Raw genomic sequence first — 18,670 nt, 5'->3', positions numbered from 1 at the left:
ACGGCGCTTGGACCGTCTCCAAAATGCTGCGCTTCGTGTCATCTTGGGTGTTCCCAAGTCGACGAGTATTCAGTTAATGGAAGCTGAAGCGGCGATCATGCCGCTTTCCCACCGTAGAGATCTGCTGGGTATGCAGTTTGTCAACCTGGCCGCCGCCGCCGATGCTCCCGACTACTACAGGCGCTACATAACTGGCTCGGTGGCCACTCTCAGTCACTTTGAACACATCTGGACGATACATAATACTCCAAAGATCCTTAAATACTGGCGTCAACTTCTCACTCTTAATCTTGACTGGCTTCATGATTTGGTTCCTTCTCCCAGCCTGATTTCCCCTCCTTCTTGGACCCCTGTCCAGGCGGACGTCAACTGTCGCTGGCTGAGCTCCTCAAAGTCCGAGTTCTCGGATGTCGAGTTGCGCCAGCTCTTTTTTTTTCGAACTCCATGCAATGGCCGGCGATTCCGTGGTCATATATACCGACGGCTCCCTCCAGGACGTATCCAGCTGTGCCGGCGCCAGCTTCTGCATTCCTGATCGCGATGTCACTCGTCCGTTCGTTGTGGATCCGGGCCACCCGATTAACACGGTGGAGATCTATGAAATTAATCAAGTGGTGGCTTTCGCTCGCAGTGAAGGTCTAGGGAACATTGTCGTATGCTCCGACTCACAATCGGCCTTGGCTATGATTTTGGGGGACGGCCCTGACCCTCAAGTGCTACGTTTCCGGGCGTGTTAAACTATTGTGGTGTCCGGCTCATGCCGGTATCCCAGGGAACGAGATGGCGGACAAATGTGCCACAGTAGCGGCTATCGACCATCCTGCGCGGCCTATGGTTTTTTTGCCTCGCACAAAAAGCTACCTTAAAACACGGATTTCGGTTCTGGTTACGGACTCTTCGCAGGTTTCATGGAATCACTTTGTTTTGGCTCGGGGCGTCGGGTGGTACAAGACTGATCCGTCACGGGACTATATTGCGGGTCTTCGGTTGCCACGTTGGCAAGACTCGTTAGTACCACGTGTTAACTGTGAACGGTTTCCAACTGCTGCGGTGCTTTTCCGTTTTCGCTTAAGAACGTCTTCGGTGTGTCGCTCCGGTCAGTGCGCGGCGATAGAGGCGCTTCACCACATTCTTTTTGAATGTCGGGCTGCTAGAGGTCGCCGCCATTCGTATTTGGCGTCGCTTACTGCAGGTGACTTTCTCCATTCTGTATCGGGTCTCCGTATGGCCTTTTCTCGAGGTGCACCGTGCACTACCGATTATTTCAGACGTGTGTACTCTGCTCCGCGCCTTTGGCATTCGTTAACTTTACCGAGTCCAATAGTTTTGTTTTTGGTTTGTTTATTTCTCTTCTTATCGCTGTTTGCATATGTAACATAATTACTCATAAGTATGCCACTAGCTCTATTTCTTCACTAACGGTTTGTTTCACAGATATTGCGTCATCCGTACCCTACGTAATATTTTACGTCATATTTGATGTAATATTTGACGTAATCGAATCTCAAATGCCGATTGTTAAGAATTTGATTGAAATAAAATAAAATTAAACCTAAAATAAAATAAAATTAAACCTAAAATAAATATAAAATCGTGTAAAACTATTTGAATCTTAAAATTGTGTAAATTTAAATTTATATCTGTAAATTACGAAAAACTTTTCCTGTATACTCCTTTGTTAATAATTTCGTTCTCGATCTTTGTAAAACCCTCGATCGTAAAAGGAAAGACATAGTGATGAGCGGGGAAAACCCGCGCGTCACTGGAAAATTTCCTTTCCTTTCAATACTGCACCAGTATATTTCGAAACAATTTCGCCCCCTGGTAACAACGGAGGAACGAAGAATTCGGACCTCCATCGGGCACTTTTTTCAATTGGCGTCCAAAGGAAAGGAGTCAAATATTTAGTCGCTAAAAATAAAACTTTAAAAAAACCCAAACTCATGACTTTTTCTTGTAAGGTTACAATAACTCACAGTTCGCGAATAGAAATTGAATTCGTAGCTTTAACTTAACCTCAACAAATTCAAATATTAGTTAAGCGATTTTTCAGTCGACCATTTAAAAAAAAACTAAAACAAATCGCTCTCCCATCCATAGAAATCTCATAGGTAACTAGAATGCTGCCGGGTAACTGGCAAATGGGCCAAACGCCGTAGCAGACGATAGCCAGATCTCAGCCAATCAGAGCTCAAAGAGTGGTTCTGCCAAGAATTTAATGTCACCAGAGAGAATGACGTCACCTGTCTCCCGCTTGGCGGAACCACTCTACGGCCTCTCATTGGCTGAAGGTTCTAGGCGAACTGGCGTCAAGCTCGGCGGTAGGCGGCAGCATTCTAGTTACCTATGAGATTTCTATGCTCCCATCAAACCCCACTCGAGCTACTCCGCAATACCGATTATGCCGTCGCGCAATTAGCTCTACTTCTGATAAAACGACGGCCATTATTTTAGTAAACAAACCGGTTGGAACAACCAAGGCTTAGGAGCTAAAATGAACTACAATATAGTGTCAAGTGCTGTAAATGCTATTAATATGCAAATTAATAAAGTTTTCGGAGACTCACGTTCTAAAATAAATTTGCATTGTCAAAAAAAAAGGTTTATTGAAAAAAATAGTTGAAATTCAGGTTGAGCTTTTCTGGGGCATCTCCAAGGTTGGAGCTTGGATTAAGAATTTGTTAAATGTTAATCCAAGGTTGGAGTCTTTGCAGATTCTTTTGAGCCTAGGCCTAACTCTTCTAGGCTTGGTATGGGTTTTAATAACGCTGGTGAAATATCCCACTTCGACTACTTGTTACGTTTTCGGAAAGTGATCTCTGAACCGAACCGTATTGGTCATTTTCCCCAACCTTTTCTTTTTCTAAACTACTCATTATTTAACTTCATCCGCACAAACCGAGCGCATGCCGAGCGAGTTTATAAATTTCAAAATTGGGCTGACTAAAATTTCGACGCAAAAAATTCCTTCTCAATTTAGAAGTTTTCCATTGGCTTAAATAAATATGTTAGTAGCCAATAGTGTGACTCCCAAAATTACTAGGATGAATAAAAAGGTTAAAATCTAACGTAGTCCACCTTTTTACTGGTTCGTGGTGAAACAAACCGTTAGTAAAGATTTTTGAATGGAATAAAGGTACAGTGGCATACTTATGAGTAATTATGTTACATATGCTGTCTTTATATACTTTAAATTTGTTGTCTAATTCTGTATGATGTACACATAGAAATCTTATACTCCTACCTAGAATGCTCCCGTCTACGGGAGAACCTGACGCCAAGTCATTTTGTAGCAACGACTAATGATTATATAGTCTTTGCTTAAGCTTCAGCCAATCAGCGGCCATTAATTGACTACGGCAAGCCGCTAGCGCCATAGCATGGCGGTTAAAAATAGTAGAAGCTCAGAGGATTTTTACAGGATCCATCCGATCCAAGCTCGCAAAATTCCCATAGGTTTTTGCTGGAGTTTTTCACATGAACCACTTCAACGTTTTTGGATTTTTATTTAATGAAAGTGTTAAGATTTTTTGAACTTTTAGTTTTATTTTCATATTTACTTATTATAAGGAATATTTAAATGCCATTGTGAGGAAGATAAATAATATTTCGTTTAGGTTCGCTTTGAAAATATTTAAGCCTAGGCCTGACATAGGCCTAACTTTTAAAATAGCAGGCAATGTCAATGGCAGTTTTGGGAGAAGCAGTGACTGAAGGTCCTTAGTATTAACCTTTGTATTTAAAGGTTATTTCACATTTAAAGTAAGTAATATTATATTTATTATTATGTTTGTAGAAACTTGGATAAACAAAAACCTTATTATATCCCAGAAAAAATACATTACACTAACGAATGACACTTATGACGAATTGACGACAGTCATTTCATTAAACAGCAACAATCATACTGATAATTGTCTTATTTTTCAAAACTTTACCTTCTATTTAATAATATGCTTTTGTCTTAGAAGCTTAGCCAAGATAAATGTCTCGCACTCTGCTTAAATTCAACATTCCACTGTTAAACAACATAAGAGATAGTACTCAACGAAGACCGATATTTACAATGTTAAATAGTGTTTTTAAAAAAAACGGATATTGCAGTAATTATAGTCTTGAGTTGTTTTTCCACTAGGCTCACTGAACTTCCTGAAGTAACTTTTACCAAATCATCAATTTGAAAGCCCGCCGTTTGTTAACATTTCAAAATGCCCCAAGGTTTAAGGCGAGGGGCTGATCACTCCACGTAATCGGTGTACAGAGCCGTACCTTTGACTGTACTAATGGGACTACGCGTAATCTTTGAAGTCCCTGCCTTTGACAGTGGTAATCTAAGCGTAGTCCGATCACGGCCAACTTTGATAACGCGTTGTTCGCGCTACTACGGCCAACACATTCGTTGAAATTCCGCGAGCAAGGATTTTCCCCCTATAAACTGTACTATAATGTGTAGGAGGTCAGCGCCACGCTCGGTGGTTATATTGTCTTCAATGTAAAAACTATACTAAAAATAATAATCCGCTAGGGGTGCTGACGTCATACACATCTTTTGCTCATAGGTTAACACAGAAACGTCAACGAATGAGATGGCCGCTGTAGCGCGAGAGATGCGCAAGAAATCAAAGTTGGCCGTGGTCCGGTATACAGACTTTCTAAGAGTGGTTAGCCCCTCGATCGGTTTAAGGAAACCCAAACTTTTACCTGTACAACGACACATTACCGTCCACCGCAAATCGTTTTCTACATGTGGAAATGAAACATCGAGGAGCCATAACAACAAACAACGCAATATATATCCAAAACGTTTGCATATAAGAGAAAAATCTTTACGAGTAAAGAAACAGTCTACCATGTTTAAAAACTACATTAAACTCGATCACGGCACCCTGCACGCGCTCACGTGACTCGATTGACGTGGGCCAATCAAATGCGGGTTCTTAAGGTGACATAATATAAAATCAAATTATTATTTTCAGTAACTCAAACTAGATGGCAACGAGTCGTTGCCGTAGTCACTCTTTGAATCGTGATTGGCTGATAATGACGAAACCTCCGAAAATGTAATTGGCCCATTTTGTATTTATACGGAATCATTCTATGTTATAAGATTTCTATGGATGTACACATAGAAATCGGATAACAAACTAGAACGCTTAATCGAATGACTGACAAGGCACCAATTAGATTCTTGGCTAAAACGACAGTAACGCCATCTGTGCTGCCTCTAGAGGCGCGCTCGCGCGTAACTTGGTTAAAAGTTTTCCCCCGCCCCATTGAAATTAATGTAAAGTTGGCGATAATTACACTTTAATTAACCTACCAAATAATATAAGGAATATTCCACTGACAATTTTTCCCGTTTATATGAACTTAAATCATATGTTACATATGCTTAAATCTTATATATAATCCTCAATGTTTGTGTATTTGTGGCTTCCGTGGACCGATCGACGACCGTCCCCTAACTTTTCTCCCCCCTCGCTCTCGGTCTCTAGCTCGCCCTCTTGAACCCGTTCCGGTTGTCCCACTACGTTTTCGCCCTCCCGCAGCCGCTAATTATTCCCCGGCCAACAATTATAAAGGCTCCAAAGTTAGCGGTTAAAACCGCGTAGGGAAAGTAAGCGAGTATTGCTTTTCCGTATTACTTTTCGGTTTTCTTTCGCGTATTGAAAGTTACCGAGTTTTACTTTTCGCCCGTATTCTTTACCGTATTATTTTTCGGTTTTCTTTCGCGTACTGAAAGTTACCGAGTTTTGCTTTTTGCCCGTATTCTTTTCAGTATTATTTTTCGGAATTCTTTCGCGTATTGAAAGTTAGCGAGTTTTGCTTTTCGCCCGTATTCTTTACTGTATTATTTTTTATTATTCTTTTGAGTTTTGCTTTTCGCGAACCTTATTATTTTTCGGTATTCTTTCGAGTTTTGCTTTTCGCGAACCTTATTATTTTTCGGTTTTCTTTCGCGTATTGAAAGTTAGCGGGTTTGGCTGGGTTTTTAAAACTTAGTTAGCTCTTCAGTCGGCTAATTAAGGAACAAACTCAAAGTTAGCTCTCCCAAACGTTATTAGGAAGAATCGTCAGAAGGAAATAAAAATACGAAGTTTTCTGGCGAAAGTAGGTTGTAATTCGGAACGATATTAATACTTTTCACGAATTTTGTCATCAGTGAATTATAAATATAACTTGAAATAAGTTTCAAGGTTTACTTAAAAGCTAGTTTCATAACTTTTCATTCATTGGTTCGTTCAGAATGTATCTTTAAAGTAGACAAAATATTTAAGGCGTTTAAATATTAATAAGCCTCGGTTTAATCTACTGCGTATTTTGAAACGGAAAAACCCGATTACTATCGTTAAATCTTGGTTAAATGATGGCGAAAAGTTCTAAGCTTATTTAAAGCCAAAAATTCCACGTATTTCGTTATTTGTTTCGTATTAAAAATATCAATAAATTAATGTTGTTCCAATCTATTTGGTGCTTGGACTGATATACATGTTTAGAAATGGCCGAATTTTCGCAATTAGTGCTAGTTTTAGAGTTACGTTTTTGGTCGTTAATTCTAATTTTTAGATTTCTCTTAGTTTGACCAATGTAGTTTTTTTTGCAACAACATGTAATATTATATATCCCATTCTTTTTCATTTTTTCCAGTTTATCTTTGCCTTTTTTAAAACAATTACCTAATTTATTTCTAGGTTGCCACCCTATTTTTATTTTGTGTTTATTGAAAATGTTATTAAATTTCTCTGATATCCCATTTACATATGTTATTCCTAAATATTTAAATTTTTCATTATTGGTTTTTTTCTTTTTCTAATTTACTTTTGATACATAGGCGATTTTTCTGTTTTGACAGTGCTTTGTTGACGATTTTTACAACTGAAAATAGGTGGACGAGAGACAAAGTCTAACTAGTTCTGACAATTCACCTATTTTCAGTTTGATAACAAAATCTTTCAACAACAGAATGGGTTAGCTATGGGTAGTCCACTCTCCCCCCTTTTATGCGATATCTATTTGGAGGAATTCACAGAGAAGCAATGTACAAATCACTAAACCCAAATGTTGGCTTCGTTATGTAGACGATATTTTTATTATCTGGAAAGAAGGACTTGACACATTCCCCGATTTTTTAAAATCCTTAAATGCCATCGACCCATGTATCCAATTTACTTTTGAATTCGAAGAAAACAATACACTCCCATTTCTCGACATTAAAATCACTAGACATACAAATCATCTAAGTACCTGTAGCGTACCTAGTGTACCACATTTTAAATCATGCCACCCAATGAGCCAAAAGATTGGTGTTTTTCAAACATTAATTTTTAGAGCCCTAAAACTGTGTTCCGATAATATATCCCTAGATAAAGAATTAAATTATATTAAGGCCATTGCCTTGGAACGGGGCTATGATGTAAAAATCGTCAACAAAGCACTTTCAAAACAGAAAAATCGCCTATGTATCAAAAGAAAATTAGAAAAAGAAAAAAACCAATAATGAAAAATTTAAATATTTAGGAATAACATATGTAAATGGGATATCAGAGAAATTTAATAACATTTTCGTTATCTCGTTTTTAGTTCCACATCGAGATATATATATCGAAGTGGGACTATTGCTATGGACGGATTGTCGTTAAGTGTTGTATGTTGTATGTTGTATGTTGTATGTTGTATGTTGTACGTTGTTTGGCGTGGAAAAGCGACGACACGGTAGATGAAGCTGCGGGTAGAGGTCGGCGTTTCGATAAGAAATTATACGATTGTTTATATTTATCCATAACCGAGAATTATTCAGAAATATTCCAAAAAAAATGATTAATTTGGCATGTTAAATCGTTATTAAGAATATTCGAAAAAAAATGATTAATTTGGCATGTTAAATCGTTATTAAGAATATTCGAAAAAAAATGATTAATTTGGCATGTTAAATCGTTATTAAGAATATTCGAAAAAAATGATTAATTTGGCATGTTAAATCGTTGTTTAATCGTATAATTTATTCGTATAAGTTGTTTAATCGTATAATTTAGTCGTATAAAGTTAAATCTTTGTTTAATCGTATAATTTATTCGTATAAAACAAATAATACTAATTTTAATGATTAATTGAAATTTATTTGTTCCGCTGACTTCTAGGCACGGGTGTGGCGGGAAGTTTGAATTTCAGTGTGGGGCTACAGAACTTTTACCGATGGCCAGTTTCAGGTCTGTCAGGTCAACAGGGGTCACAATTACGACCCCCCCCCCTTTAATAACAATACGTTAAAGTCAACTCTTTAACTTAGGATGGTACGTTTTATATCAAACGATAGAACGCGCAGTGCCGTTAATTTGTTTTTCAACGAGCAATTAGTTTGAAAAAGAATTAAAAATGTTATAGGATTGGTTTGGTGGGAAGTTTGGAACTTTTAGTCTTGAACACTTTAAGGATTAGTTTGAATATACTAAAACCAATTAAAATCAAGTGGTTTATAATTAGCCTAATCATTTATTTAAAAAATTCAACATTTCAAACATCAGGTTTGTTTTCTCGATAGTATCCTGGCTATGACGACCTCCGTTGTTATAATCTTGACGGTTGCGATCTCCTCCATAGTTTCGGTCCGCCCTTGGACGCCCCCAGTTGTACTATTCGGTCCAGCCTCATTTTTCGCGCCGAAGGGGTTTTAGGGATCAGTGGCGGCGCCAGGAATTTTCGCGAGGGTAGGCAAACCAAATAAATGGGCCCCCGACCCCCCTTTTCTCAACGAAATGCTTCAATAAAATAAAGTAGTGATGTATGTGACGAACAAAAAAGTTCTAACAACAGTAAAACGAGTCCAAATATAACAGAACTGGTTTCATTTACTAGGAGATACCTAAAAAATTTCTAAATTCATTATCGACAATTGTTTCATTTATAAATAATTTTATCTCTTGGGACAATTTTGAGACCCTTTCTAGATCAATTTGGGGCCCCTTATAGGGTGATTTTGGGGCCCCTCGAAATTTTAAGGTAGGCAGTGGCCTACCTGGCCTACCCCCTAGCGCCGCCACTGTTAGGGATTGGCTAGTTGGAATCTTCTTTGGGAATTTAAGGTTTTTTTGGTGTGTTAAAAGTGGTGATCACCAGTTACGCTAGCGGGACTTCGAGAGCTGTTATCACATTTTTGCTCTCTTCGTTTTCTTAGTATTTTATAATTTGTTTTTTAAATTTCGCGTGTATATAGTTTAATTTTTATTTGTATTCTATATATTTTTTTAAATTTTGTGTTCGTTCTGGTTTTGTATTTAAATTTTTTGTGTCCGTGTTATGTGCGTTTTGGTTTAACATTCCTGGCAATTTGGTGATTCTTTTCACTGGTACAACATAGTATTATGATAAATCTTCATTCCGTAACCTGAGAAAATAACATACTACAAACTTCATGAATTAAGTGTTGTTGATAGCTAGGTTTATATACACTCTAGTAATATTTAATTAATAATTAATAATAATATTTAATTAATAATTAATAATAATATTTAATTAATAATTAATAATAATATTTAATTAATAATTATTTAATTAAAGTTAAAAAAGGTTTTCGCCACTAGTAGGTTTTTTAAGATTAGATAAATCACTCTTCAAAAAAAGAGTAAATAAAAATACGTGATTTGGATTTTCCCTTTTAAAACACAAAAGTTGTGCATTTTCTTGTGTACAGTTTTTCATTGGTTAGACACTTTAGCGCCTGCTGCCGTCGAAAGGGGGGAATTTGGAAATTGTCTTCTCCCTTTCCGTAAAACGTTCAGCGTAAAGGCTCGTCCGATGAAATTTGTAAACAACACTGCGGTCGCGTGTTTAAAGGCTAGCTGCGTTCTCCTTGTGTTTGTTGCTCCTAGGTTACACCATAGAGGAATAAGACTAAGGAGTGGAAATTGGAAAAGACGGGGACCGCACAAAAATTACAACGTCACGCTCAAAGCGGATATATAGTCTTAGGTCGCGCTAGTGCATAACGGCGGCGTTCGGAGAATATTTCTGTGGGGCCAGCCTTGGAAAGAAGTTTTTTTAACTGGTCCTTCTGACCAGTGACCCCTCAGCTTATGAATTATGAAACTGGTGTTATATAAAATGTTCTAATATCATTTATAAGCCTAACAACACCTTTACTACATGTTTAGAAGTTAGATTATGTTGGTAACATTAATTTTACACGTATTCAAAATAGTTAACTTTATTTTATGAGTACCACAAGGATAGTACAATATAGTACTATCTCACCTAAGACTACTGCCATAGCCTAGAAGACCCACGTAATTTACCGTATTATCAGAGATACTGACAATATAGAGATATGAAACTCCGCCTGAAAAGCGACCCCGGAATTTTAAAAAATCCTGAGCGGAGCGACGCCTAACGGCCGGGAGAAAGCGCATTTTTCGAAATCCCAAACAGCGGATTTCAGACGCAAAAATTTATATACGCGTTTTGACAGAGAAATATGCCTTGAAGCAATTGTTCTGTAAAATTTTGTAACAGTTCTAAAGAAAAGCAAAGGATCTCCTTGTTTAAGTTTCCAAAAGAGAAAGAACGGTGGGAAAAATTAATTAATATCTCTTTTTTTGGCCTATCTTTAATATGTTGTTTGTCAATAAACTTAGCTCTGAGAAATGGCTGATAAATATCGGAATAAGCGATCTTTATTTGAAAGATGCGATACATAATAAAATATGCGCCCTACATTTTGAGGATTCTTGTTTTATGGATAGTAAAACAAAAAACAGACTGACATCAAACGCTATTCCAACAATATTTTCAAATGAATTTAAGCCAACAAGTAAAAATTGAGTTTTAAGTATTGTTTATTTATAAGTTAATTTAAATTAATCATATTTCTCTAGGGAATGATAATTTAGCTATTTGCTCAAACGTAAAGGTTCCGGAGAACTTAGTAGAAAATGATATCAAGGACTGGTACGATGAAATTTATACATTAGTAACGGGGTCATAAGTTAAAACTCAATTTTCAAATAGAATCTAGTAAACGGTCTGTAGAAATGGTGGAAGAGCGCAACAATAGACCTACGAAAAGGACCTGTGTTTCAGTTATAGCAAGTTCCAGTGAAACTATATCTACAGAACAGGATTGTAAACAGTTTTATTCGAAACAACTCTATTAAATTTTAACATGATTTTCTTTATTAGTGGAAATTCCTACAATTGAAATTCAGCAGGCTACTAAACCTAATATCGAGACAAAGTCAAATAAAACAACCGTGGATTTGAAAACCTATGCAAACAAAAATTATCAAACAGAAGATAGCAAAACATACGAAAACAAAAAGGTTCAAGCCGCTGGATTTAAGACAAAAAAGGAAACATCACATTTAAGAACTATAAGCAAACAGAAATCTAAAATAAAAAGGTTGCAATTGAAAATCAAAAAACTAAATGAAAAGTTGGCAAGTAACGTACACATGGGTGAAAACACAGCTACAAATTTCCTTTCAGACATTGCTAAAGACATTTTTGACTCTGAGCTTAAGTTAAAATCTAGAAAAGCAAGAGGCAGGCGATACACAAGTAAAATAAAAAGTTGGGCGTTATCCTTGTACTATCATAGCCCTCAGGCATATCGTCAATGGCAAAATGTTCTGTGCCTACCAACAAAGAGAACCTTACAAAAATGGTTATCTAAGAGTGAGATCAAGCCAGGGTTTGATGTTAACGTGATTCATGCTATAAAAGCTAGATTTGAAAACAAACCAGCAAGTGAAAGGTTATGCTTAGTAGCATTTGATGAAATGAGTCTCACTGAAGCACTAATGTTAACGTCAAAGATGATCAAGTAGATGGTTTTGTAGATTTTGGCCCAATAGGTCGCACTAATGAATATGCAAACCAAGCGTTAGTTTTTATGGTGAAGGGTTTAAAAAGCAAATGGAAACAACCTGTAGGTTTTTTTTTGACGAAAGATTCCTGTTCGGCTGAAAATTTAAAGCTTTTGCTTGAAGAATGCCTAGCCCACTTGAAAAATGCTGGCCTTTTAGTTAAAGCAATTGTCTGTGATCAAGGACCAAACAATCAAGCCTTGTTCAAAAATTTTGGAATTAGCTAAAAACAACCATTTCTTACCATTGAAGGAGAAAATATTTTCTTTTTCTTTGACGTGCCCCACTTGCTCAAGAGTGTCCGAAATAACTTGCAGCGATATATTTTCATAATTGATGGTGTTCCAGTCAAATGGGATTACCTTCGAAAATTTTATGACATTGATGTTAAATTAGGTAAATTTCGAGCTGCCTACAAGTTAAAGAAAAAACATTGGGATTTACCAGCATTTTCAAAGATGAAAGTATCTCTAGCTGCACAAGTATTTAGTAAAAGTGTTGCGAATGGCATGGAAGCTGCAATTGGTACAGCGGAATTGCCGTTCGAAGCATGTCACACTGCTGAGTTTGTAGACCGAATGAATGATTTATTCGACTGTTGCAACAGTCGACAGATCCATCATAAAAATCAATACAAGAGACCAATGAATGATTGCTCTATGCATGAAAAGATATTTGAAGAAGCTTTGACCTGGCTAGATAAATGGAAAATCCAAGGTTGTAGATCTAAAACTTTGTCATGTATTGAGGGCTGGAAGTTATCTATCTGCAGTATGTTAATGATTTGGAAGGACCTGAAAATAAATTATGGATTTAAATATCTATTAACTGGAAACATATCTCAGGACTTTCTTGAGAATTTGTTTGGCTCCATTAGATTAAAGGGAGGTTGCAGAGATCACCCTACACCACAGCATTTCAGAAGTTCTTATAGAAGTGCATCGGTTAACTCACTCCTCAAACCATCAAATGCCAACTGTTGCGATGATATGGAAGAATTCCTTCTTAACATTGACTCATATAAGACCCATATAATAATTCCAGATGATTATGATGAAAGTCTTCCATCAGCAAATAATTATTATCCCAGGGCATGTTCGGAGGAAAAAGTTCACTTGAAAGCCAAGGGCCTGGAAAACAAAACATACTATCTTATATTTCAGGATATGTCTTATCACGTTGTAATAAAAACCACAATTGTGAATCATGCAAAACCAAACTTGTAGATGAAAAACAAACACTCAACCAGTCAAATATATTAGCATCATTTAAGTCTCGTGATACATCAACATTCAGTGGCTTGACAATACCAACTGAAAGATTCCTGAGCTACGTATCAGAGGTCAATGACAAGTTTGATACACTTTTCCCAAAGGTAATACACATTAATAAAGTCAAAGAGAGGATTACCAGAATTATTTCAAGAACAATCGATCAATCTTGGTTTATTTCAAAAGATGAGATGCATCAGCATGTTCCATGTGTTGATTACTTGAAAGAAATAATAAATTTTTTTGTACAACTTTCCATTCGTAGTACATTGGAAAAACATAATTTAAACCATAAGTATGACAAAGCCCAGAAACGTCTAGATCGCAAATTACTTAAGGTCCAACATTAACAAATACTTACCAAACATTTTAGTCATTAACCATTTCGATAACATATACTTTTATTAATAATATTCCAATTATTTATCCCTGAAATATCCTTGGATTAATGATCATTAATTAACCTCTGGCCCTGATTCAAGTAACAAAGGTCTAAAATAACAAAAAAATAGTTAATATATGAACGTTCTTAAAATAATTAAATATAATTAATTAAACACTTACTTTATATCTTATCTTAATAAATTATATTGAAAATCCTCTAAGCAATCGTATTTCTTTATTAAAGCTGCACATATGATTCATTGAATTTCATTCGCACGTAAACCTACTACAAATAAACACGTGAAGAAAAAGTTTTATCCCGGTTGATAGATGGCGCCGACGTTAACGAAAAAAAAAGGGGTCGCAGCGATGTATAGGGAGTTTCATATCTCTATATTGTCAGTATCTCTGGTATTATCTCTCTTTCTCTAGGCCCCGTAACTCCAGAGTCCCCGGTCCGTTACCGCGTAGCCTACCTTACTCGGGGGAAAGCGAGACTAGAGGATTAAGGCTTTGAGGCCAGAGGGGTGTTCGACTCGTTCGAGGGATGCGAGCGAGGGACTCTAACATAAAGCCTCGACGTGCGGCCGCGAATAGGGAAATCAAACGTGCGGCCGCGAATAGGGAAATCAAAATTGATACCAACTTTGAATTAATAGGTCATCTCCTATTATTTGGAATTATTAAACTGGTCACCTTCTGGTTTTTTTAGGGGTGTGCGAGTCCTGTTTTTTGGGTTTCGAGTCGAGTCCCGAGTCTAAGAAAATTGGACTTGCGAGTCTTCGAGTCCAATTTTTCAATACTCGTTCGAGTCTTCGAGTCCATAAGAAGTTGATTTTAACTCCAATTCGAGTCCAAATTTTCTGAGCGAGTCCAATTCGAGCCCTTAATTTTATACTAACCATTTGAAATCAGAAAAAATTATTTTTAAATGATTATTGTTTGTCCTTAACATAAATTTATGAGCCATTGCCAATTGGAATTAAAAAATTATAAAAAAAAACCTGAAATCTAAATTTTATTATCAGAGATTTGTTACTTTTATGATAAATATTGACTACTTAATAATATTATTCGCCATATTTTTTCCAAAAACAAACAAATCTTGACCAGAAAAGAGAAACCTAAAATTAAGAACTTAACTAGATTTGCTTCCACCTGTCCCACTTACAATAATTTGCCTGGAAAGCAAATACCCTGGTAGTAGACCAACCCCTGAACATGTTAGCCCACCACAAGGGTATTTGGGAAGTTAATTTAATGGGGGACAGGCAGAAGAAAACTCGACGGGAAATAGTGGACTCGACGGGTATTGTTTAATATTCTCGAGTCCACTCGAGTAATTTTTAAGCCTTGGCGAAGGACTCGGGTACCCGATCGAGTACTGGAAATATGATTTTCGAATCCCGAGTCCGAGTACCCGACTCGGACTCGAAACCGAGTACTCGCGTTTTTCGAGTACTCTCACAGCCCTAGTTTTTTTATTACTTCAAATTAATAAACTGGACACAGTGACCAGTGACCCCAAATTTTGATTAAATAAACTGATCTGAGCAATTAATTAACTGGTTATTTCCAAGGCGGGGGGAGGGCATTATTTTTTTCATCAAATAATTCATACACTTCCAATTTAAGTAAGAAAATGTACAGCTCTACATTTTTGATACTATATTAATTTTTTTTAAAGTGTTCTTTCTGATATCTCATCCTTCAAAATCAATGAATACATTGGTAATAAAAGTTAAGTCGATATCAAGCATGCATTTATTTATATTCAGGAGGAATGAATATGTCGAGATTATTTTTAGCGTTTCTCCTATTCCACCCGTTGGGGCCCACGGTATGCTCCTCCGCTTTAATATAATCAAGTAATATTGCAATCTCGACGCGATTAACGCTGCTGCGAGGACGCAAAAAATAAGACCGCTTCCTTTCCCCCCCCCCCCTCTTTAGCGTGACGGGGTTAGGGCCTCAACGTGTCCGTCGATAGACAAAGCTGAAAAGCGTCTCAATAAATTAATAGGTGGTTCTACAAAAGATTTTTGCTATAGAGGCTCATGGGAATTCAGTATGTTTGAGCAAGGCATCGTCTGCTAAGATCCGGCTGCTGATACTAAGTCCCGCGTATAGACAATTTTAGTTTTAAATATTAACAGCGTTACAAATAGATAAATAGATAAGGCTAGGGTTGTATTAAAAATATCTTTTTATGTGTTATGTATATTATAAGGTAGTCTGGTTTTAGATATTTTTTATTTACTAACCTTAAAAGATATAAAATTATCAGCAAAAATAAATAATCTTCTATAGCAGTTAGAACTTTCACTTTACTGTTAAACTAAACGACAGGTAAGCCTTGTCTTAAATAGCGGACGACACTAAATTATCGGCCAACTTCGAGATATCATTTCACCGTAGTGACGCAAACTTACTGAAAACACGTGACCACCGATCTTTTGTAAAAACACCTATTCCCCCTGAATTTAAAAAAAATAATTGTTAGTAAAACCAAATAATGATTTACCCTTATTTTTAAACTGAACATTTTTTAGGAACTAGGTGGTGAACGAAATAATATTGTACCTGTAATTTTAAACTAAAATTTTTTGAGAAATTAGTCGGTAAATAAATATTTTTAAACCAAATATTGCACCCGTCTTTTTTTAAAACTCAATTTTTTTAGAAACTAGTCTTTTTGGTTTAATGTTAAATTATGGGTGTATTATCTCTGAAATTCCGAAACCGAGTGACGATGTTTCTATTCTCAGGTGGCGATTTATAAATAAGATGTATTTCATAATTTAAACTTACGTTTAAAACTTTTATTCCAGTCTCTACACGGACCCGGCGTTGATTATTTCGGTACGTTACCTTTAGTTTTTCGGCTTATGCGATCGTGAGTTTGCCTTGAACGATGAAGCTCGTAATGATGGCTTAGGCGGCATCTTTCCGTTGACGGACCCGGCGTTAATTCTTTCGGTACGTTACCTTTAGTTTTTCGACTTATGCGATCGTGAGTTTGCCTACAACGACGAAGCTCGTAATGATGGCCTAGGCGGCATCTTTCCGTTGACGGACCCGGCGTTGATTCTTTCGGTACGTTACCTTTAGTTTTTCGGCTTATGCCATCGTGAGTTTGCCTTCAACGACGAAGCTCGTAATGATGGCTTAGGCGGCATCTTTCCGTTGACGGACCCGGCGTTGAATCTTTCGGTACGTTATCTTTAGTTTTTCGGCTTACGCGATCGTGAGTTTCCCTTCAACGACGGAGCTCGTAATGATGGCTTAGGCGGCATCTTTCCGTTGACGGACCCGGCGTTGATTCTTTCGGTACGTTACCTTTAGATTTTCGGCTTACGCGATCGTGAGTTTCCCTTCAACGACGAAGCTCGTAATGATGGCTTAGGTGGCATCTTTCCGTTGACGGACCCGGCGTTGATTCTTTCGGTACGTTACCTTTAATTTTTTCGGCTTATGCGATCGTGAGTTTCCCTTCAACGACGAAGCTCGTAATGATGGCTTAGGCGGCATTTTTCCGTTGACGGACCCGGCGTTGATTATTTCGGTACGTTACCTTTAGTTTTTCGGCTTATGCGATCGTGAGTTTGCCTTCAACGACGAAGCTCGTAATGATGGCTTAGGCGGCATCTTTCCGTTGACGGACCCGGCGTTGATTATTTCGGTACGTTACCTTTAGTTTTTCGGCTTATGCGATCGTGAGTTTGCCTTCAACGACGAAGCTCGTAATGATGGCTTAGGCGGCATCTTTCCGTTGACGGACCCGGCGTTAATTCTTTCGGTACGTTACCTTTAGTTTTTCGACTTATGCGATCGTGAGTTTGCCTTCAACGACGAAGCTCGTAATGATGGCCTAGGAGGCATCTTTCCGTTGACGGACCCGGCGTTGATTCTTTCGGTACGTTACCTTTAGTTTTTCGGCTTATGCCATCGTGAGTTTGCCTTCAACGACGAAGCTCGTAATGATGGCTTAGGCGGCATCTTTCCGTTGACGGACCCGGCGTTGATTCTTTCGGTACGTTATCTTTAGTTTTTCGGCTTACGCTATCGTGAGTTTCCCTTCAACGACGGAGCTCGTAATGATGGCTTAGGCGGCATCTTTCCGTTGACGGACCCGGCGTTGATTCTTTCGGTACGTTACCTTTAATTTTTTCGGCTTATGCGATCGTGAGTTTCCCTTCAACGACGAAGCTCGTAATGATGGCTTAGGCGGCATTTTTCCGTTGACGGACCCGGCGTTGATTATTTCGGTACGTTACCTTTAGTTTTTCGGCTTATGCGATCGTGAGTTTGCCTTCAACGACGAAGCTCGTAATGATGGCTTAGGCGGCATCTTTCCGTTGACGGACCCGGCGTTAATTCTTTCGGTACGTTACCTTTAGTTTTTCGACTTATGCGATCGTGAGTTTGCCTTCAACGACGAAGCTCGTAATGATGGCCTAGGCGGCATCTTTCCGTTGACGGACCCGGCGTTGATTCTTTCGGTACGTTACCTTTAGTTTTTCGGCTTATGCCATCGTGAGTTTGCCTTCAACGACGAAGCTCGTAATGATGGCTTAGGCGGCATCTTTCCGTTGACGGACCCGGCGTTGATTCTTTCGGTACGTTATCTTTAGTTTTTCGGCTTATGCGATCGTGAGTTTCCCTTCAACGACGGAGCTCGTAATGATGGCTTAGGCGGCATCTTTCCGTTGACGGACCCGGCGTTGATTCTTTCGGTACGTTACCTTTAGTTTTTCGGCTTACGCGATCGTGAGTTTCCCTTCAACGACGAAGCTCGTAATGATGGCTTAGGCCGCTATGGCTCAGAAACGACTCGATTCCGAGTATGCCGAAAGGGAGCGAGTCGCTATGCGAGCCGCTATGGCTAAGAAGCGACTCGATTCAGAGTATACTGAAAGGGAGCGAGCCGCTATGGCTCAGAAACGACTCAATTCCGAGTATGCCGAAAGAGAGCGAGCCGCTATGGCTAAGAAGCGACTCGATTCAGAGTATACTGAAAGGGAGCCAGCCGCTATGGCTAAGAAGCGACTCGATTCAGAGTATACTGAAAGGGAGCGAGCCGCTATGGCTCAGAAACGACTCAATTCCGAGTATACCGAAAGGGAGCGAGCCGCTATGGCTAAGAAGCGACTCGAT

The sequence above is a fragment of the Leiobunum rupestre genome, chromosome 11 (genome assembly GCF_980474605.1).
Source record: "Leiobunum rupestre chromosome 11, qqLeiRupe1.1.hap1, whole genome shotgun sequence".
In the NCBI taxonomy this organism is placed as follows: Eukaryota; Metazoa; Arthropoda; class Arachnida; order Opiliones; family Sclerosomatidae; genus Leiobunum; species Leiobunum rupestre.
Note: the sequence above shows the minus strand (reverse complement) of the source record.